General features: G+C 32.7%; 1 protein-coding gene across 1 annotated transcript in view; it reads right to left on the bottom strand.

The window, feature by feature from the left end:
• LOC115883868 (homeobox protein abdominal-B) overlaps positions 1-24648 on the bottom strand; it is a 249361-nt gene that overhangs the window by 19272 nt on the left and 205441 nt on the right. The window contains exons 4-5 of the mRNA XM_030902282.1: positions 11826-11916; positions 6908-6954 (exon numbers count right to left, since the gene is read on the bottom strand). The gene's annotated coding sequence lies outside the window, so the exon portion shown is untranslated. The remainder of the gene's footprint in view (positions 1-6907; positions 6955-11825; positions 11917-24648) is intronic.

Here is a 24648-nt window from a genome sequence, read left to right as displayed (position 1 = left end):
TTATTAGGCCCCAGTAATTGTCAATGATATTTTTCTATTTACGAAATTAAATCAAGGGGTAATTTTCTTTGTTTAGAATATCGAATAATTATTATTTTTTATATTCGAATAATTATTATTTATTCTTGGACCTATATAGGAGTATACCGCGATTTTGTAAAGGGCCCCTTACAAAATCGCGGTATTTACCTGGAACGGTCGCGAAAGTAACGCGGCTTATATGTGGAACCGGTATTCCCATCACTTTGTCATCATAAATTGCCATTAAATATATGCAAACATTCGCTCGGGGATTGTTTTATTACGTCAAATTGCAATCGTTTTTCAATTTAAATGTATTATTATCAGCTTTAAAAAAATTGTTGTTATCGTTTTTGAGGCCTTTTTGGAGCTGGGGCCCTTAATCCTCTGGTCGGGGCCGGTCGGGTCCCTACATAAAAACGGCACTGCCGATGAATAACATGTTTATATCTACAGGATGTCCGCGGACTGTCTTCATAAAAAGTTTTTGCTTGTTCTAAAATGGTAATTCCTGTTTATACTTTTCCAAATTTCCATACCGTTTTAGAGATTGAGTTTTAGAGAAAAATAAAAAAAAACATGAAAATGTAGTTGAATATTTGAACTAGTAAAAATAAAACGCCTTTCTATGGTAATATAATGTCGTTCTCATTTTTTGGTAGATTATTTTTTGCTGTTTTAAAATGTTAAAGGAGCACAAAATTTATTTAGTTCAGTGCTACGGAAAGGGTGATAATAGTTATCGGAAAATGTGATACTTTAACATCAAAAAATATGACGTTAATCAAAATTAATTATAACGATTTATCAAAAAATGAAATCGAAATTATATTACCATAACCTTTTAATTTTTAGGACTTTTAGTTTTTTAGGATTTTTTTGTGGAAAAAATTACGTTAAAAAACTACATTTCTATGCTTTTTTTATTTTTCTAAAGTATGGATATTTAGGAAATAATAAACCCATTTTACAACAAGTAAAAATTCTTATGAAGAACGCATTTTTTTCAAAAAGTCAATAATTAATAAGTTTTTCCTCTTGTAATCTGTGTCTGTCTTTTCCTCTCGGTGCGTCCCTGAAATAAGTGCTAGTATTTTCACTGGTAGTATAGTTCAACCCCAGAAACACGCATATGAGGTTTTTTTCGCGAAAAAAAATTGAAAACTCCCCAAAAAATTTTTGGGAATTTTTTTAGTTTTTAGTTAAAAAACATAATTTCTTGTTACTATGACAACATAGGTATTAGATTAAATTTACAAGAAAGAAAATCCAGAAAAGATGCAGTGGTTCTCAAAATTTTAGCAAATTTTCGTAGTAAAATAACTCCGTTATTTTGGCCTTATTGAAAAACGATAAAGAAAAAATATGTATCTTTTATCTACCACCCCTTAAAATACTTGCACTTATTTCTGTGACACCTGTATATATATATATATATATATATATATATATATATATATATATATATATATATATATATATATATATATATATATATATATATATATATATATATATATATATATATATATATATATATATATATATATATATATATATATATATATATTATATTACATTATTAGTAGGTACATATCGATTTTTATTACAATTAGTAGGTACAGTATATAAATACTTGAAATTTGTCAACCATTATTCATACGTCATTCAATCTTTACAAAATGTGCAGACCGGGGGCCACATTTAGCTTTGCCGCCCCGGGCCCCCGACAAGCTTAGTCCGCCACTGGGGTATCCGTTGGATTAGCGCAGCAGTGTTTACAAAAAAATAATCACAGGGCTATTTTGAAGAAACTTAGCGTTCTCTAATCTAGTTTATTTGCTACTCTGAGCTTGTCTCACCTTCTAGCTTTGTTATCTCTCCACTCTGAAGTGTCCCAAAAATAAAATGGTTGGCATCTGTTTAAATTTATTTCGGAATTTTTTACCATCGGCCTGTGCGCGTCGACGTACGGATATTTGTAAGTAGTAGGTGTCTGCTTTAAAAGATATCTAAATATAAACGTTCTTTCCACAACAGTGACGTATGCGTATTTATAGAATGGTAAATAGAAGGACCAATAACCCTTCTGTACCAGCTACACGCCGGCAATACTGTAATTTTAGGGGAAAATATGTTACGTGTGAAGAATACATAAAGGGGGCCTATATAAATCACGTTAGACGGTTTTGAGAGATTTTTTGAAGCTTTCACTCTTCAGTTTGTATCAAAACTTATTATTAGCCACATACTTTTGCTGAAAATATGAATATACCTGATTTCATATGCTTTCATATGCAGGAATATACCTGACAAAAAATTTATTTAATTTGACCTCGTGTGATATTCGGTAAGAAAATTCCACGCCAATTTGTGTTTGAAAATCAAATAATTAAAATGTATTTCTCGATTTTTGGTCGACTTGATTATTTAGTTACTATAAACTGTTGATTTCTACTGATTGTAGTAGCTCAAAAGTGCCATTTTAGGACCCTTCTTCTTCTTCTTTTAGAAGGCGTATCGCCTGTTTAGTTCAGGTTTCCTCCTCGTCTAAGCAACTCTTGCGAGGTTGACTGCCAACGTTTAGGTGGTCGTCCAGTAGGTCTTCTGCCATGGGGTACGTTGTTGCGAATTATTATGGCCATTCTGTCGGGGCCCATTCTATTGACATGCTGGTTCCATTCTCTTCTTCTCTGCCTTATCCATCTGACAACGTCGTTTGTTTGGCACTTTTCTCTTATGTCTACATTTCTCTGTCTGTCCCTCAATGTGTATCCAGTTATCATTCTTAAGGTCTTCATTTCAGTAGTTCGTAGGATTCTCTTTGTTACTGATGTTTCAGCTCTGGTTTCCGCACGATATGTCATCACTGGTCGTATGCAGGTTTTGTATATTCTTGACTTACATTCTGTACTCAAATGTTTGTTTTTCCATATGGGATATTTAAGATGTCCTGATATTGCGGCAGCTTTATTGGCTTGTTTCCTTACTTCTTCTTCCAGAAATCCTGAGCTTGTAATTTTGCATCCGAGGTATTCGAATGACATTATCTGATCAATAGTTTTGTTTTTTATTACCAATTTGCACCGTAGAGGCTCATTTGCAATGGTCATGCATTTTGTCTTATTTGTGGAAATTTGCATGTTAAGTTTTTCTGCCTGTCTGTTAAAAGCTTGTAGCATTCTTTGGAGGTCGTCCTCTGACTCTGCAATAAGTACTGCGTCATCGGCATAGCATAATATGTTTACTTTATGCATTCCCATTCGATATCCTAATCCAGTTTAGGACCCAAAATATTATATTCTTTCATTTTATAGTTACTTGGGTGGTTACAAGTGATTGAAAATCTTTTATGGTTACAAGTGATTGAAAATCATAATTTAAAAGGTTTTTCGGAACGCTGGCGCTGCATGAACAGCGCGTCACAGTTTTGGCTGCAATTTAGACCTTTAAATTGTTGACTTCTACTCATTGTAGTTGCACAAAAGTACCATCTCAAGACACTACACAATATATTCTATAATTTTACATAAGTTTTGAGTAACTACAAATGGTAGCATTTTCGTTGGAGGATAATGTCATATTTATTTCAAACCAATAATCAACGAGAATATTCGCATAATTTAATAAAATTACTCTAAATCACTATAAATAATGAACAAAACATGTAAACAAAAACAGACCAAACGAATCGTTGGTTAGGTTCAAATTTTTTCTCTTCTTAAATACATTTAAGAGGCGTTAACATTATTAAGCATTTGCACAAAAGTGGGTATTTTGAGTGGTATTCCACAAAATTATATAACAGCATCACAGACAGCATTATATGCCACTTTTTCAAACATTTCCTTCAAATCCTTCAATTCAATAGCTGTTAGTGCACATAATGCACATACAATTTTTTTATAAATCTTTTAACTATTGTATGTATTTGCAACACTAAATTCTATTTAAGTTTGGATACGCTACTGTTGGCAAAGCTATTTTAGTTTGTACCAAAATATAAACAGCAGATTTCTGTAGGTTGTTACGCATAGGCTACATCAGACAGATCTAATAAACAACCTAGACGGTTTTTGTTGCTGGTAATCGTCGTTAACTTATCCTAGACAAACTGTGTAAACAAACATACAGGAAAACGTATACAAAATGTCCGAATCGTGAAGGTTGTACCAAAACACCCAAATTTATAGGCCCAATTGAAAAGATCAATTTTATATCGGCATGTATTTATATTAATTATTTTATTTAAAATAGTTAACATGAACTTATTTACATGTTGGTTTTTTTTCTCTCTTTTTTTTCACCTTGTGGTATTTATGGAATAATAAATTCTCATTTACTCAGCTCAGGATCTCTACTACCAGAAATCATCAAAAGAATTTAGTTAGCATTGAGTAATTATGGAAAAAACTCAATCATATTCAAAAAAAATCTAGAATACTACTCTACCTAAAGCAGAAAACGTTCGACCAATGTGTACTACCTATGCATGCACAACCTCTGGACACTTAAAACGGACATTATAAGAAAACTTTAGGTCGTACAATGCTCAATGGAACGAAATATGCTGGAAATAACCAAGAAAAACCGTAAAAAAATAGAGTGAATACGACAAAAGACCCAGGTAATGGATGTCATCCACAGAATCAAATCCCTAAAGTGGCAATGGAGAGGAACCTGGCAAGAAGGACGGACAACAGATGGACTACAAAAATTACAGCGCGGTACCCACGAGAAATTAGGAGACCTAGAAGAAGACCTGAGACCTGAGATGGGACCATAATAATATTAAGTAATTAGCAGCGATAACTTGGGCACTCATAGCCAAAAATAAACAACAATGGAACCAATTGGTCGAATTTGAAAAGATTATCAGAGGAAGACTTTCAGACAATTAATACTTGGTTTGTCAAAAACAAATTAACATTAAACTATGACAAAACCAAATTTATATCCTTCTCTATTTATAAAAATAATGAACCAGATTGGGACAGATTACAAATAACCAATAATAATGTAATACCGGAATGTGATTCTATAAAATATTTAGGGGTTACAATCGACAAACTTCTTAAATGGAATATTCATATTAATAATGTAACTAAAAAATTGCGAGGATTGTTGCCGAAATTTAATTATTTGAAAAGTTTTTTTGGACGTCAAACAGCTTAGAATCTTGTACTCATCCCTTGTACAATCTCATTTGACATGTGGAATTCTAGGGTGGGGTGGTGCGGCTGAATGTCATTTAAAGGGCTTGTATTCTGTTCAAAAATGGTTCATAAAAATTATTTACAATAAAAAGAAAACTTTCTCTTCAAACATTCTCTTTAAGCAGGCGCATCTACTGGATATACGTCAGCTATACTGCCTAGATGTTTTAAAATTCATTTATCAGGGAAATATATCTATTGAACATGTTGACCATGAATATGAAACTAGACATAAGGCGTTTTATCCTAGTTTATGCTCTAAAACTGTTGGACAAAGATCTTCAAAGTTTTTTGCACCTCGCTTATATAACATCTTACCAACCTTCCTAAAGGAAGTTAAAAGTTACTCTGGGTTTAAAAAAGTGGTATGCAAATGGATGGTTGATCGAGGTAGAAATATATTTAATGACCTAGTTAACTTAAAATATACAAAATAAATTTTCATAAGTGCCAGTGAACATTATATATTGTCATAATTATTGTATTCCTCTCCACATACAAGTAATTCTATTACTTTGTGGCAATCCTTATAACGTTTATTGCGATTCTTAAAATTTAAATTTAGTTTTAATTAAATTTTACTTAGATAATGTGTATTAGATATATTAGTATATTATGTTATATTGTAGGTACTGTACTATTTTGTATCTGTTTTAATTTCAAGAGAAAAATGTTTAATAAACGTTATTATTATTATTATCAATTACAAAGAGAGTATCTAAATATGTGAGGGAGGCTGTATACACCATAATTGTAAATGGTTGAATAAGCTGAAAATGATGATGTTTATCTCGCTAATCTTTGAACATTTAGTTTTATTTAATATATTTACGAAAATAATGCTATCAGAGCTAGCAAAAACTGTACCCAAAATATTAATATAGGTTTGATTTTGGTAACTCCTTATTGTCATAAACTTTACAAAAATTATCAACATTATAATGGGAAATTGTAATGTAAATTTTCAAGTCTCAATTTTTATATTATGTCAAAGTGATATTTTTCATAATTATTTGGGTTCTGATACCCCGATTGTAATAAAATATTGTAGCATCGAAAAAAAAACGGCATCATAGTCGGCTCGGTAATGCCAATCGCTCATAATTTTGTTGAGTGGTGAACCTCTAGACGTTGTTTACTAAAAATTGACATAAAACTCATGTCAAAATTAACACTACTTATAGAAAGATTAAAAAAGTTAAACTACACCGTTTAAAAATCATTTTTACTCGATAACATAAAAATAAATTAAAAATTTCTTAAAGCCAAATGGCCAGTAAGCGCTATTAAAAATATAGAACAGTACGGGGTTAAGTAATGACGTCCAGGGCTTGACCTCGCCAAAATTATCATCGGTTGTCATTCCCCAGCCTTCTATGACGCCGTTTTTTCGATCGTATAGTATTTTATGTAAAAATTTGTACTTTTCAGTCCACCGTAAAGTTCAAGGGGTAATTATTAATAGATGTTATAACAAAAATGTATTTAATAGAGTTAGTGTTAATGTATTAACAATTTGTTTTATTGTTAATATAGTCAGAAGCTAGATAATTGTCGGAGATAACATAAGTATTAAGGAAATTTTGGATATACTCGTCTAAAATCAAAGACTGCATATTTATTGTGTCTGGTTTGACTAAACTAAAATAAAATTAGATAAAAATACATACCTTGGTGGAAACTGGCAAGTGCTGAGCTGGGGAACACTCGCGAGAGTCTGTGAAAAAATAAACATTAGTTTAAAATAAATTCGGAATTTTAGTTGAAATTATTTTAGACATTTTTCTCCTACCCAAAGTTAAATCAATATTTTAGGCTCAAAAATAATTCAAATATTGGTTTTTATTAACTTAACCAATATTTGATATTGGTTAAAAAAATTATTAACCAATGTTGTATATTCAAGCAATAAAAAATAAAAAAAAAATGCAAATACACCAATAATTTATCAATAATTTTGATTTTTTTGTAGTTATTTAAATTTTAGTTATGCCTAAAGGCATAGAAAATTTCCATAAAATAATACAGATGTTTGAGTATATTTAAACATCTATTGGTGTTAAAAAGCCAATCCATTTAAATTAGTAAATTTACATATTTTGCTTCTTTAATTTTAATCTCGCAGCTGTTCCGTTTAAAATTCTAATAAGCCTTATTTACAGTTACCTAATACTATCAGAAATTGTTTTCAAGTCATTTTGCAAAATTGTACAGGGTGACCAACTAAGAATGGACTCCTGCTGCATCTCAGAAACTATTTATCGTATATAACTTGCCGAAAAAGTTATTGGGGATTTAAATGGAAGTAGTTTGGATATGGCGTTTGTCGCCTCAGCCTGAATATCTGTTGGTAATTTAGTTATTTCGTTTTGAGCCATTTCTGCAAATCAACAATCGACACGAAAGAGAATTAAAAAATATTGACTCAAAACTGATAACTAAAGAGATAGATTTATTTGTTAAATTACATAGAAACCAACGCGCGCCCCCCCTCAATCCAGGACAATATTTTTCCTACTCGTAATAAATTCCTTGAAATAATAATTTCTGAATATTTTTTAAAACGTAACTCGCTATGGAAATAAATATTGTTTTGTACACGACGATAAAATACAGTTTTATCGTTATTTTCATTTCAAGTAACTGTGGTGACTATAGTGTGTCTACGGTTTGAGTTACAACGAGTTATAACTCATCATACAGTCTCAGGGCTTTGACAAAAGCCAGTATTTGAGACGGCTTCACAGAGGCTAGTTCTCCATCTCCAATACCAGTCGTACCAAAGTTTATGGCGTCACAATCCAAAGATTATTCTTACTTAAATCAAGAAAAATCTTCCTTTTGAAGCACGTTAGTGGTTATGTTCCACTTCCGAACTCTAGTGATTAAAGGTTAATCCACTAATTAGCAGCTTCTACGTTTATTTTCATATTTCCGGTCCAAAAAGCTCTCCTACTTGTGCTCCTGCGTTTCTGCAAAACCAATTCACTTTTAGCTATTTTTATCCCTTGTCATAAACCAAGATTTCTGTCGTTTTTCCCGAAAAAACTGCGTCCGAAATCCTCCATCGCTTTGCGAACGCTTAATCTGTATTTGTATTGGAAACGCACGTATCGACTTAGGAGCGAGGCGTGGCTTTACGACAACGGATTACACGCATTTCCTACAGAAACAACAAACTTCTCACGTAGTACGGTCAAAAATTTATGGTCGACGCCGGTACGACGGCCTCTGGCATGGAGTTTTTTGGTTGTGGGTGTTAGATTTCGTTCTAGGCTCGGTTTTGTGTCGTGTAACGCGATAACCCAGAGCGCCAGTCATTTCCTATCATCGATACATTGTCTATGGTATTGTATTTAAATTAGAATAGCGTGCAACATTTGTATACAGTAGAGGAACGAAGAAAGAAGAAACTCGAGGAAATTTCTCAGAACTTACAACCGAGAAAATTCAAAGGAAGATTTTTAACAATCTTCAAATTGTCACGGGATTTTTAAAAGGACGAGACAGTGTCCTGAATGAACACCTAACACCTCAGTAGTTTGAAGACTTTGGTACTTTGGTACGGCTGTTATTTGAGACGGAGGACTAAACCCTGCAAAACTATGTAACTCTCGTATCAAAAAAATTGTCAGACAAAATATTATATTGTTTTATTAGGAGTAAAAATGACGTTTTCTTTCGGCGAGGCTGTACGTTTGACATACAGCCGAGGCACAAAATAGGGTTCCCAACCGTCCCGGTTTGGCCGGGATTAACCAGGAATCAGAAAGTTTGTCCCAGCGAAAGTGTTGCCTTGGCCGGGACCTGGAAATTAAAAAAATGTGTACTACACACATACTATATTTTATTTTCTAATATTTAATGTCTTGCTTCAATTATTTAAAAGCTTAAAAATAAATGTCCCGGAATCGCCGATGCTCAAGTTGGGAACCCTACCACAAAAAGTCATTTTTACTCCCAATAGAATATTCTAATTTTTTTCAAACGCCACAAATAATTTTTAAAAAATTTCAAACGTTCCAAATAATACAAAAATACTTAAAGTCATACCACAGTTTAAGGAATATAAAATATATATTTTATATTCTTTAAACTGTGGTCATACCTTGTATGTAATTATACAGACCAGACCACCGTAGTAGTAACATAGGCAGAACCGGACGAATTAGCGTATACCCGTCCGCCGGATAAAAAGCAAGCGAAAAAATGCGATAAAATAAAAATATGTCGATATGTGATAAGAATGTTTCAGAATTTGTATTTATTCGTGTTTTAATAGCCAAAACGAATACGTAGATTCTCGCGACAGTTCTCGTGTAAAATTTATTTTTTAAGCAAAATAATGGATGTTTATGAAGTTCGTGAGAAAATTCAAATTGTAAAATGGTATTTCCAAAATAGGTTTTATCGGAATATACAAACAATTTTTCCACAAACTTTTGTAAACAGGCCAATTCCATCTTTATCTACTATATCAAGAGTTATTAATAATTTTGAAACACATGGGTGCGTGTCCCCACAAAAACACAAAAAGCCTGATGTGTTGATTAATGAAGAACAGGAGTTAAAGGATTTCCAGTAATCAAATTTGCTGAGGTGGTTGCCCTGCCCACGATGCTCGTATTGTTTAAGAATATTTGAACAATACTTTTCCCAACCGTTTATTTAGTGGACATGGAACTATTTTGTGGCCCGCTGGTTCGCCAGGTCTTTCTCCTAATGATTTCTTTTTGTGGGATTATGTAAAATCCAAAGTGTATGGTCATAATAGGGCTAATAATCTGGATGAGTTTCAAGTAAAAATACGAGAGGCTTTCCAAACTATTAGCCCTAATATGTTAGCCAATGTCAGACGGGGATTTTACGACCGCCTCTGTCTAGCACAAGAAGGTGGTCTTTTTGAACACTTGTTATAACTTTTTTTTATATTATGTAATATTATAGTTTTTTTTGGGTTTAGAGAATTTATTTATTTTTAGTTTTGGTTTGTAAACACACTCAAATAATAAATATTTAAGTATTTTTATTTTAAATGTTACCTTAAGTGAATGTAAACACTTAAAATGAAAATAATAAATACACGGCACTCCTCGCGTCATATTCCTAGTCTGTCACGACCGACCTGTCCAAGCACAACAGCAACTGCGTACTGCCTGACCAGCCGACTAGCCGGCAGTGACTCTCGAGTACGAATGCAAAACGGGTAAACGTAAATTCGTCCGGCAACTTGCTATGTTACTAGTAGCCTGGTCTTCTCTGTATATCGAGAAACTATGCTTACGCTTGTTGAATTTGACACTTTATGTCAGTTTAATAATATATTTTTGTACTTTTATAAAGCAAAAAAAGGCGTAAAAGTGTTTTATTTTTATGCCTAGGCGTTAAAATGACTTTTTTATATTGTCATTCACGTCGCTAACATTAATACTTCTCTGACGTTTGAAAAAAAATTATTTAAAAATTTTCTATGTAAAAAATGTATCTAGGAAAATCTTGCAAGAGTGTTGTGCAAGACCAAGAGTACTTATTTACTAGAGTCTTGGTCTTTTTGGTCGTACAGAAAAAAATCGTATCCATTATTACTAACTTTTAGTTTTGGTGCGGTATGTGTTAAAGACCAACAGCATATGACTGGACTGTTTCGTTCATATAGTTATTAGTTTAACACTATTAATTGCTCTTTGTTTTGTAAACACAAAACAAATTTAGAAGAAATATTATTATAACTAGTGATGAGTGAAATATCGGTAACTGTGACTTTGTCACTGATATTCTATAATCACAGTCACGGCCTGTGACTGATTTGAAAATAAACGGTGACTTGCTAAAGCGTGACGATTACAGTTAATTGTGACTTCTTTGGTAACGAGAAAATACTTCACAGAGCGGGACGTCGCGCGTCGCGAACGCAGCTGCCGATGGCGCCTGTCGTGACTCAGTTCACAGTCACGAGTCACGACGTACGTCTCATAGGATAGATATCTGACAAAGTGATCTAAAGACAGTGACTGTTAGAAGTGATTTAATTTTTTATGTATTTTATATTTTATTACTATTTTTTATCACTACTAATCGGTTTGGTTCCTTTTTAGTTTAGCAGGTTTTTTTAAAGCCAAACATAAAGTTTTACCTTTATACTGTTTATTTTTTTTTAGAAACTTATTTTTTTATATATTTCATTTATTTTAATACAAAGGAAAATATTTGTTGTTTAATGTATTACTTATCTCGTGTTGTTAAGTTTCGTTCGTTATGGTTATGAGCATATTGCATATTTTATTCTTTTCCCAATTTCTTTTAATAAAAAAATTGTTTATTTTTATTTTTTAATATACCTTTTACCCACTGTTTAGTGTTTTCTATTTCAGCGGCCTTGGATAAAGAACAAATAAAAATTAGTATAACAACAACAACAGAATCGTATCATTCGTATCGTATCTTATATTTTAGCCGTAATTGTGCTTTCGGATTCATAATCATAAAGTCGCAGTCACAGTTAAGAGTCACAGATAATACAAAGTCGCTGTCACAGGTAAGCCTGTGAACAGAAAATCACGGTTTGACTCATCACTAATTATAACTTACCTATTAGACAACTCGAAGGGATGAAGAACTCTTTCCACGTCTCCGAACAGCTTGAAGCATTGGTTTGAACAGGCAATAGAGAAGAATCAGCCTGAAACAATACACAACATTTAATATAACATATTTTTATTATTTATTTAACAGCAAAAATAGTTACTTTTTAAGACAATAAAATGGTATTTTACGAGTAGAAAAAATATTGTCCTGGGTTGGCGTTGGTTTCTATGTAATTTGACAAATAAATAAAGCTGTCTCTTTAGTTGTCAGTTTTGAGTCAATATTTTTTAATTCTCTTTCGTGTCGATTGCTGATTGAATTGGAGCCAAAAATGGCTCAAAACGAAATAAGTAAATTACCAACAGATATTCAGGCTGAGGCGGCAAACGCCATATCCAAACTACTTCCATTTAAATCCCGAATAACTTATGAAAAGGAATACAAAAATTTTCAAAAATGGAAGCAATTAAAAAACGTGCCAGAAGAAATAAAGTGTTTAACTTATCCTCGCTGTTAAAATATCATTTAATCTACCCTTGCTGTATCCAACGGTTCATCATTTGTGATTTCCATCCTCTAATATTTGTATTTCTTGCAGCACTTTATTTTCTCCCTTCTTCTAGTATTAGATCTTGTTGTTCTCCTCCGATATACATTAATATATTCTGTTTTGTAAGTATTGATCTCGAGTAATTATATGACATTTATAGAAGAATATCTTTAACCAAAGTACTATTTTATCTACTATTTTTCATTTAGTATACCTTTTCAACTAATAGTGACTTTCTCAGTAGTGAGAGTACACATAACGTAACACATTATCAATATAAAACTGCTATACAAAAGGGCAAAACCTGGACAGATCTTAAAAAAAACTAAAAAAGAGTTAAACTGGTATTACCACAAAACTTTACATATTTCAGCTAAGATAAAAAGAATCTATTTTTAAAGTAATTTAATTACTTATTAATCTCTTTCAACAATGTTTATCAATCAAGAGCTATCCGTCATCCAAATATAAATACCAATTCATAGTATATATCACCGGTTGTTGACAATAATAGCACCATAAATTCTAATTAAAAATAAAATTTATGTACTTCCAAGACGCCAAACAATGTTTGTTTCTTCTTCTACTTGTTTGCTATCTGTCGTCTTCTCTGTGTGTTTTATCTTTCCTCTATTTAGTTCCTGAAACACTGTCCACAAAAGCGACGTTGTCGATAAGCCAATAATATAAGTTCTACATTATTATCTTATAAATGTGGCAATTATTAAACTATTACATAAAATTCAATCAGAAGAAGTCAAAAGGCATTATAAAATTTTAAAATTGAGGCGTCAAGTTGCAAAACCCGCCTTATGATATAAAAAAATGCCTAATGACATATATTAAGAGTGGACCCTGAAAGCTACATAAACATATTTCCAGACTGCATTAAAAGTTGCCTATTCATATATAAAACTTACTACAAATTATGTTACTGCAGCAAAATTTGTCTTATCCACTTAAATTTGCTTTTTCGTTATTTTTGCAAATCCCGCATTTTTTCATAGGCTTTTTCCACAAGTATAATATTAATTTTTGTACTATAAAAAATTGTAGAAATATGGAAGTACCCATAGGGGGATAACAAACTGTGCTTCGCGGACGATCAGATGCTCATAGCACAAGATTACTATGATATAAATTATATGACACGTAAATTTATAGAAGAATATCAGAAATAGGGACTCGAGATCAATACTAACAAAAGAGAATATATGTGTACCGGAGGAGAACAACAAGACCTAATCCTAGAGTAAGGGAAGAAAATTAAGTGCTGCAAAAATACAAATATCAGGGGATGGAAATCACAAATGATGAACTGTTGGATACAGCAAATAAAGAACGAAACTAACTTGGAAGGAATGCTATCACGGTATTAAATGGGATACTGTGGGACAGAAACATAAACAACAGGAACAAAACAAATGTGGCCAATTAAGGAAACAACAAAACGAATGCTGGAAGCTACAGAGACGGATTTTTGGAGGAGAGCAGCAGGCAAATCAAGACTCGAACGAATAACTAATGAACGCATAAGTGAGATTATGGAAGTTAAACATACAATAGTGGACGAGATAAAATACACACAACTCATCTGATACGGGCATGTCCAAAGAATGACAGAAATAAGAATTCCTAAGCAAATCATAAACTGGAAACCTGCAGGAAGAAGAAATCCGGGTAGACCGAAAAGAAGTTGGCAGGAAGAAATTGATACTTTTATGGAGGAAAGAGCTTTCGGAGACGGTGCATGGAGAGATGGATTTGGAAGACGTTACGATATTACTACTGACAACAAACAAACCCCGCAAACAAAACAAACACGCCCATATGCATCATACTGCAACAAACCCCGCCTTACCCGAATTATTTTTGTTTTTTCTCTTTAAAAATTAAATATTCATTTATATTTCTAGAAAAACGAGACACAAAGCAATGATTCCACTCATTTGGTTCCAAAAATATTTACTAACTAACAATTCCTTCCATAAAATCAACATGGCAACGCTGTCTGGGCAAAGAGAAGACCGGGAATAGTTCTATTCCGACTCTATTAAATAAATCTTTCCTTATCTTTGTTTTCCAAGTCGCTGTCTAGCTTGCCAGAGCAATTTCTCTATAAAAAGAGCTAAACCAAGCTCTATCCTCGCTAGTTTTATGGGTCCCTTTCCCTCTAGATGAAATTGCTCAATTTAATTTTGGCAAAAGTTTTTTTTTGTGTCCCTACCGAAAAAAAAGAATCTATTTGCCAGATTGGGATATGTAGATGTGGGTCGTGTATACGGATAACTATAAAATGGAGAGAGATTTATTAAGTGATAAAGAAAGATTTTTATCAAGATTATATTGGCTGAGAGCTATATATAAATATACTGAGTGAAGATTTTACGTACACGTTTTTTAATTGCTTCCATTTTTGTATTCCTTTTCATAAGTTATTCGGGATTTAAATGGAAGTAGTTTGGATATGGCGTTTGTCGCCTCAGCCTGAATATCTGTTGGTAAGTTACTTATTTCGTTTTGAGCCATTTCTGGCTCCAATTCAATCAGCAACCGACGCGAAAGAGAATTAAAAAATATTGACTCAAAACTGACAACTAAAGAGACAGCTTTATTTATTTGTCAAATTACATGGAAACCAACGCCAACCCAGCACAATATTTTTCTAAGTACTCGTAATAAATTCCTTGAAATAATAATTTCTGAATAGTTTTTAAAATGTAACTCGCTATTAGAAAAAATATTGTTTTATACACGACGATAAAATTGCATTTTATCTTGTATAAAAAATAACTAATAATAATTTGATTTTGATGTGAATATGACTCCTATTAGTAGAGGGCGCCATCCAAAAATTTTTTAACTGTTTTGAAGGCTATATAATAACTTTTCATCCGTACCTGTATAAAACTACTGATTAAAACATATACATTTACGATGTTTTCTACGTAAAAAAAGTCTCTTGGTAAAAATCGCTACGAATTATGGTTCTCGAGATATTTGGAATTGAAATTATCAATACCTGTCATCATTGACATAAATTAAACATGTTAAAACAGAAACTGTTTTATCATATGTTTTTCGAAGAGAAATTTATGATTAATTTAAAAAAAATAAAAAGTTCTCAAATTTATCATTTCAGTCCAGTCTGTTTTTTGTCAATAATGACGTGTGAATGATGTTTATCAGTGAGACATGACAAGTCAGCTTTTGGACTAATCCTAAAGCTGACTTGAAAGACCTGAAAACATGTGAAAAAACCAATCCAGCTTAAACGATTCAATATTACAACTACACGCTAGAGTGCATAATTCTACTTTATGCCTCGAAACGTCTTCAACTTTATTTTATTTTATTCTGATCTCATACGAAGCCCTTTTACGACGACTGTCGAAAATTAAATTTCGGAGGTACGACTTCCTTCCAGTTTTAATACGTCCTTTAATTAAATGAAATTTGACATACTCGTCTCGTCTCTTGAAAATGACAATTATTCTTTCCTCGCTAGACATTGAAGTTAGTCACTAACAACTTCCGATGGTGATATACGATCAAAAACATAAAATCCTAGAGGACATTAAAAATATTACAATTTCAGAGCAACCTTAAATTGTATAGAACAAACTTTAGTTTTGTACTTAGACACTATTGACACACACGCACTATTGCCGGACCATTTATTAGACACATATTGTTTTGAAAGAACGAGATTTGTGTCCTTTGAAATACTAAAACAAGTATGAAAAAATTGGCAACACCGTAGACATAATATATTAGAAGTAACGTCTTAGTTCGGCGGTCACTTGCTTTGATCTTTGACATCTTAAATTTCGCTATGCTTTGCCGACATCCCAACTACGTGCGTCATATAACTTTGAAAACTAAGACCGAGAGCAGAAATTAAAAAAAAACCTGCTTGAGCTGTATATGTTAAAATTAGAATGGTTAGTAAAATTTAATTAGATTTAATATAAGAAACAAATAACGAATAGGCAATTTATTACGCAGTCCTATTCTAACATGTAATTATTAATGTATAAATTAAAATAAATGCAAAGATATTAAATAAAATTTCTTAAATCTAAAATAATAATTAATGTAAATAAATTAATGAAAAAACTGCTTAATGCAAAAAACGGGTCTTTTTTTATTTGAGACAGTTTTTTCCGACCTTTATAAACTACATGTTTTAAAATATATTTTGTTTATAATATTCATGGTTAAATATCAATAATAGATAGTCACAAATCCAAAAAAATTAAAATATTTTGTTCGGTTTAAAATCATTTTTAAACCTCTAACGTACTAGGCATTCCTTCTCTTGTTTACTACAACATTTCCTTACATAAACTGAAAAGAGGAACAAAAAAGATGTCTGCCTATCGACCTGTTCTCACCTTGTTTGTATAAATCATTCTACCATCATATGGCTTGCCCTGAGTTTCCTGATGAAATCTATACTCCAAACGACCACTGATACCAATCTACGTCGAATACTTCATTAATTAAATAGATTTTAATCTTTAGAGAAATACAATGGCCAGTGTGGTTGTTTTTTTTTTCTTTTTCTTTGTTTTCTTTGGGTAGAGAATAATTTTTCTCGGTAGAGTATATAAGTACCATCGTTTTTATTTCCTATAAACATTACGAAAATACGCTTGTGCATATTTAAGGAAAGTTACACTATAATTGGGAATGGAATAATAATTTATTATTATGTTTATGGTTATGATGATATACTCAGTAAATAGTCATTTTTTATACAAGATAAAATGCAATTTTATCGTCGTGTATAAAACAATATTTTTTTTCCATAGCGAGTTACGTTTTAAAAAATATTCAGGAATTATTATTTCAAGAAATTTATTACGAGTAGGAAAAAAATTGTGCTGGGTTGGCGTTGGTTTCTATGTAATTTGACAAATAAATAAAGCTGTCTCTTTAGTTGTCAGTTTTGAGTCAATATTTTTTAATTCTCTTTCGTGTCGATTGCTGATTGAATTGGGGTCAGAAATGGCTCAAAACGAAATAAGTAAATTAACAAGAGATATTCAGGCTGAGGCAATAAACGCCATATCCAAACTACTTCTATTTAAATCGAATAATTCTATTTAAATCGAATAACTTATGAAAAGGAATACAAAAAATTTCAAAAATGGAAGCAATTAAAAAACGAATTTTAACAGTTGCTATGGAAAAAATAACATTAATTGAAAAATGAATATTAGAAACAAAATCCTCATTTTTTAAGTTACTTTCTGTGCGTTATATTTTTATGTAATAAAAATATCAAGGAAATCTGAAATAAATCTTTCTTAAAGTGCCCAAGTGCACTTTCCTTTCTCCAAGGGGTTAATATGAGTAGAATCGTGATCCGATTAGAGAGAAATAAAATGAAAATAGAAAAACTAGTGCTTCCTCAAAATGCAATAAATGTAAAGCACATAACGTGGATCGTTTAAATCCAGAACAACCAGCGTCACTTAAGGAAGGAAACCTTACAGAGACGTATTAGGAATACTTCTCATAGTTTTTAAAAACACAACCAGTGTGATTAAACTTAACTCTAGCGGGAATACACTGCATAGGGTACGCAGATGACATAGTCATCATTGCACGGGGGAAACATGAAGGCACCCTGTATGATATTATCCAAAGAGGATTCCGCATCGCTGAGAGATGGTGCAGGACTGTCGGGCTGAGTATTAACTCAGATAAAACCGCAGTAGTGCCATTCACCAGAAAGCGAAGTTTGAAAAACTTGAAAAAGAATCCATCTAGATGGAAAAGAAATACTGCCATCACAGGAAGTGAAATATCTGGGAATAACCCTGGATAGTAAACTTCTCTGGAACAGGCATATTAAGAACATTACCAGCAAAGCCACAAAGGCTCTCATGATATGCAGAAGACTGGCGGGAAATAGGTGGGGCTGCGCCCCTTACATTTTGCTCTGGATGTATACTATGATAGTAAGACCCATGATTACTTATGGAGCATTTGCTTGGTATACAAAACTAGAGCAACGTACAGCAAGGCAAAATCTGTGCAAAGTACAGCGACTGGCATGTATCTGCATCACAGGTGCCATGAGAACATGTCCAACAGCAGCAATGGAGGTCATTCTAGACCTAACACCACTGCACATTGTCGTCGGTAGTTATGCCAATGCGACAATGATTAGAATGGTTACTGACGGAAAGAGTACTGGGAGAATTTTCAGGTCAGGGGCTTGGAACACCCTCAAAAAGAAAATTCCACTTCTCCAACTCCCAGTGGTTGATATACTAAGAATTTACAACTTTGAGAAACACCTCCTGCTCACCAAGGGATAGAAGGCAATGAGACAGCAAATGATCTAGCTAGAAAAGGAGCGAACACTCCACTAACTGGACCAGAACCGTTCTGTTTTCCAAACGGGAACCAACTGAAAGCGGAACTGAAGAATCTGGAAGACTCCATCCGCAACTTGGAATGGGTGTCCTCCAACGGTCTAAGACACTCGAAAAAGTTCCTTAGAACTTATGACCGAGAAAAATCAAAGGTTTTCCTTGATTTAAGTAAAAACAATCTTCGGATTGTCACGGAGTTTCTAACAGGACACTGTCTCCTCAACGAACACCTCAGTAGGCTGAAACTGAGAAACAACGGCGAATGCAGATTTTGTGAGGAAAATGGGGAAACACCAGAACACCTTATCACTGAGTGCGCCGAGACGACGACCATTCGTGCCATGGACCTTGGTACGTCTGATGTCGAGGATGGAGAGCTAGCCTCTGTGGAGCCGTCTCAGATACTGGCTTTTCTTAAAGCCCTGAGACTGTATGATGAGTTGTAACTCGTTATAACTCAAGAAAGGGGAACACACAATAGATCTATAAGGTCGCGGTGATTAACTCCCCTCCTAAACATTCTACATTCTACATTCTGATTAAACTTTTCCATCTATACTGTTCTCAATAGACAGAATGTCAAGGTAACTGTCTTTTTTATTTCATTGAGGGGGTTAACTACTCTATACCTAGTATATCAATGATTTGCAGTGAACGTCAATAATTGTTTTAATGTAAAAAATACAAAAAAAATGTTAGTGTCTTCTTCAAAAGCAAATATCTCCAATAAAAATAACGCTATTGAGATGAACTAAAAAACAAACTATCAAGAAAAAATACACCTAGACGATACAGTTTTTTATTATACAGATACAATTTTAATTTCCTTGCTTTATTAACGTACTCCACAGGGTGTTTCAAACTTTCACCAAAATATCAACATTTTGTTTTCCCTCGTATAATTGACAGATGACAACTTCCGTTTTTAAATTAGAAAGAGACACTAAAAACTCAAATAATATAGCTACAAACTGCTTAAAAAACCATCAATATCGGTACACTAGAACACAATATCTGAAACGTTAAAATTACATGAAAATGTTAAGGTGCCCTGTGATTGTAGTTCCTTAGTACGATTCTGTTGCGTTCAAGTGCCTGGAAGAATATTAAATTCCCAAGCCGTCGTTATGATTGCGAGATGCAATGGCTCCATTTTCTAGCCGTGTGCATTTTCCTTGCGGAATTGGAGGCATGAATGCACTCGACGATGACATTCTGAAAAGAAAATTTTTCTTTCAGAGTAGAAACCACTATGGCATATTTAATTTATATTTTTATATTATTACTACTATCTTTGATTAATAAAAATAGTCCGTCAGGCAAAGCAGCTTAAATAATCAGTCATAACTTTAAAAATATTTAGTTTTTTTCTTAGTTACCACTGTTCTGTGCCACCACTTAGTTACCTAACCACCAATTATTTGAATTAATTTCGGGAGACGATAATGCAATAATTTTATCGTCGTGTATAAAACAATATTTCTTTCCATAACCAGTTACGTTTTAAAAAATATTCAGAAATTATTATTTCAAGGAATTTATTACGACTAGAAAAAATATTGTGCTGGGTTGGCGTTGGTTTCTGGCATGTTATTTGACAAATAAATAAAGCTGTCTACTATTTTTGATAGATATAATTACAAGGCAATTTTAACAGTTGCTAGGTATAGAAAAAAATACAAAAATATGTCTTGAATAGGCATTTGGTCTCTTTGAAGGTATATGCATCCTTCATTACTACAATAATTGCAAACGTTTACGAAATATAGAGAAATGTTTAGCGCGAAGTATCTGACAGACCGCAATCTGTAGAGGTTAAGGGATAACCACCCCCCTATACATTCTCTAGAGGGTGTCTCAGAAATAAGTGCAAGTATTTTAACTGGTAGTATATCGGCCTCAGAAACACGCTTTTGAGGTATTTTTTGCGAAAAAATTTTTTTTGAAAATTTGGAATTTTTTGAAAATTGGCGCCGGGAGGCACGTATAGCCGCCCATACTAAAATATGTTAATATCTCGAAAACTGCGAATTTGACTGATTTTGATGTTATTACAAATTTTGTTGCAAATATTATTCCTAATCTTAATTTGAAAACCGCGTTTCGCTAGCTACCTCCCCCTCCCATACCCCCTTACCAACCCCCCAGCCCCACCAAAAACTAATGGCCAGATTTTCGGGTGCCACAATATTTTTGTGCCAAATTTGGTTAAAATCGGTTCAGCGGTTTTTGAGTTATCGTGTTACAGACGGACAGACGGACGGACAGACAGACAGACAGACATAGAAGAAAATATTTAGTATTTATACATATTTATATATTTTTTAATATATAATATTTATATATAGACACCATGAAAATATTTTGTATTTAGGTCATTTATGACCCAAATAATTCATTTTGAGTGAAATTAAACAAAAAAAAATTTTGCCGGTCCTAATAGCCAATCATACCTTGGTATGGTCGGCTAAAAATTTGGAATTTTTTTAGTTTTAAGTTAAAAAAGTTAATTTCTTGATAATATGGCAACATAGGTAGTAGCTTAAATATAAATGAAAGAAAATTCAGAAAAGATCCAGTGGTTCCCAAAAATTTAGCAAAAAATCTTTTTTTTGAAAATTTTCAAACTAAAATAACTCGGACACCCAGTATTCTGCCAGATTAAGAAATGAAAATTGAAAAAATAAAAAAAATAATTAAAAATGTAGTAAATGAGGTGTAGAGATTGGTCTCGCCAAAATCATCGTCGATTCATTCCTCAGCCGTCTTTGACGCCGTTTTTTTTCGATCATACGGTATTCCTCTTAATTTATTTGTAACTGAGTATTTTATAGGGATGACCAAATAAGATATTTATCGTTAATAAACGACAGACCCAGAGACCAAAACCTATTAAGATATATTCCAATCAGACTGAATTCGTTTAAAAACAAGCCATTTTAAGGAATCTTAATGCATCCTCCCGTGGCGACGATAAGCAACGAAGGCTGCTGCTTCATTATCTGTCATTTGCATGCGGACAGTCTTGCTCTCTGTCTCTCTTCCCTGTCTCTTTTTCGTTAGTAATTTATTTAAGAGACGCAAACGGAATGTTACTGCGCCAGTCCGACAACAAGCAAAGGTTTGAGGTATTTTTAGATATATACTAAGGGCTGGCAAAGGTTAGTCTTGAGTCGAGATTTCCGTATGTAAGAAGAGAAGAGAGTATGTAAGAATGCGTTTATAATGTACTGAACAAAGAGAGGAGAGTAAACACGTTGCCAAACGTATGAAATAAACCGAGAAACTGTGCACATCGCCAGGAGACGTGGAAAGGGATACAGCAGATTTGTCGCAGTTGACCGGTTGACCCAATCAATACCTCTCTCAGTACTTAAAGTTCTAGGAAAAGGTGTACGTCATGCGTTCAGCTTCACGATTTAATTACGTCTCGTGATACTTAATTTGTTTATTTATTAACGAGTAGTTGTAATTTTCCCTATAGCTTGAATTTTTTTAAGTGCAAGCTAGAAACACTTGCATTTTTGGTAAAAATAAGTGGAATTGAGTGGGTGTTCGATAGTGGTCGCGCTATTAGAACTTCAAATTCAAAAATTGATATCTCGAAAGAAATAATAGATTGTAGTTTTTTCAAGAACTTTGTTAATATTTCTGCTGTATTTTCTTTGTAGACAGTATGTGAAAATCTGTGTCAATAAAAATGTTACTTAATTTTCATCACAAATTCCCTCCGTCTTAAGATATTTTTGAGTAAGAAACACTCTCTACATATATTCAAAATGTAAGACATAACAAAATATCCTTGACAATATCGATAAGCCTAAGTTTATCCATCGATATCAATCTTCGTCCGTTTGGAATAAATTGAACCATCCAATCCCCCAAATAAAATAAATCCTATCCAATACAAGGGAAACCATAATACCGGAAAATACAGTCTCGTTATTTTTTCCCATGTTTCCTCCTCCTCACATCTTTCTCCTACCCCGCTATGATAAATATTTACGGGGTAAGCCAAACAAGAGTCCCCAAGAGCCCCCCCCCCCGATACGTTCCACTGAGCTGTTTTTATTATATTTTCGGCTTTGTCTCTAACGGGACAAATCAAATATTATCCGCCTTGTTTAGCAGCGTGTAGGGTTTTATGTTTTCGATCGTGCACAGTCATTGGAAATTGTTAGGAGTGTTAGGACATTAGTTTATGGACTTAATTTAAATTTATACCCTGTATTATGACTGTAATACAGTATCAAAGAGTATTTCAGAAATTCCCTCGTAGACGTTTCATATAGTAACGAACATTTTCCATTTAAATGCAAACACTTTATTTCCTGGAGCACCGTTTTTCCAGGCCAATCCGGTCCAGAATCCGTTGAAAGGCTCCGGGAATACAGTTCTGGAATACGTAACGAGCGTGGCGGGACGTGGAACGTTCGGAATTGAGTGGATTTCGGGCCGGATTGAGCTTTGCCATCGCATTTTGAGCTTTACGACGCTCAGTTTCCTTTCAGCGCTCGCAGACGAAACGATACGACTTATTGCTGACGTTGCCGGATTTAGTTTTAACTGATTCTCTTTGGAAATCAGTATAAAAGATTTAAAAATATTAAGAATCCTTTAAAAAATCTGTAAATCAGAAATACAATCTTGTAGTAAAATTGACAAAACCTTGTGTGAATTTACCATAATATATTTAGTAAAAAATGACTCCTCGTTTATTAAGTAATGGACCAACTTAGAGGAAACAACGAACGATAAAGAACATTGTAATCTAAGCATTCTTTTGAACAGGTGGGAGGTTTAGTCTCAATGCATGGGTGATTAGTGTTTTAATAATTTAAAGATAATTATATTATACTAATTATGTTTATATGTAGTTTCTGTAAATACAAAGAAGCCAGCTTTCTTAGAAAACACAATCTCCATTTATTATAATTATTTAAACTTTAATTTTAACGATTTTTTTATGTAAACTTAATGGTTCCATGATCTCTCTATATCAACATATCTCTAAGTATTATTTATTCTTCCAGACTGTGTTTCGTCGGAAATTTAATAGAGGACCAGAGTAGAGGACTCTAGCCCAACATAATCTATGTAATGGCAATTTTGTTCCTATTTTGCTTAGACGTAGAATTTCAGTAAGGTTCTTCTAGACAAGAAGAGATGGCAATGGGTATCTTACATACATAAGTGCTGCTTTGTGACTTTTTATGAACCTTTATAATAAATATTATAAATATGCAAACACGTGTTTTATTAAATTTATTAATATTTACTAACGCTTTTTGAATTTGCAAAAGTAATTGTAAATTCACTATAATAAAATGTTTTAATTTGTTGTTATTCTACAGAGTTGTTCACCACAAACGACACGGAGTATTGTAGCTAAACGAAGAGATTTTTACAAATTGTAAGTTTTGGGTTCGATGAAGAACTATTAGAGGTACAATTTAAAAATAATTTTACAAGATACAGAGTGTCCCAAATAAGTAAAAAATATCAAAGTTGTATTTTTTTAAATGGAACACCCTGTATATTATTACATTTTTAGTTTCTACGATTAAAATAAAGGTAAATTTGATTAAGATTTATTATACTTAAAACTTACCGTTTTTGAAATATTTTCAATTTTGTGAAATTGCTGTAAAAATTTTAAGGCTTCATTTCTCCAAGGGTATCAAAGTTTTTAAAACTAAATATTTACTGAAGTTTATTTACTGATCAGTTATTGTGTTGCAATTATAAAAATAATACTACCTTATACAGAGTGTCTAAAAATTTATTTTAAATAATTATTAGCTTCAAACGGCAATAACTTGTTTTATTTAAATGGAACACCCTGTATATTTTACGAGAATCAGATGCACAATTTAATTGTCTA

Source organism: Sitophilus oryzae, unplaced genomic scaffold, assembly GCF_002938485.1.
Source record: "Sitophilus oryzae breed Bouriz unplaced genomic scaffold, Soryzae_2.0 scaffold_2006_pilon_pilon, whole genome shotgun sequence".
Taxonomy (NCBI): Eukaryota; Metazoa; Arthropoda; class Insecta; order Coleoptera; family Curculionidae; genus Sitophilus; species Sitophilus oryzae.
This window is presented reverse-complemented; position numbering and strand designations above follow the sequence as displayed.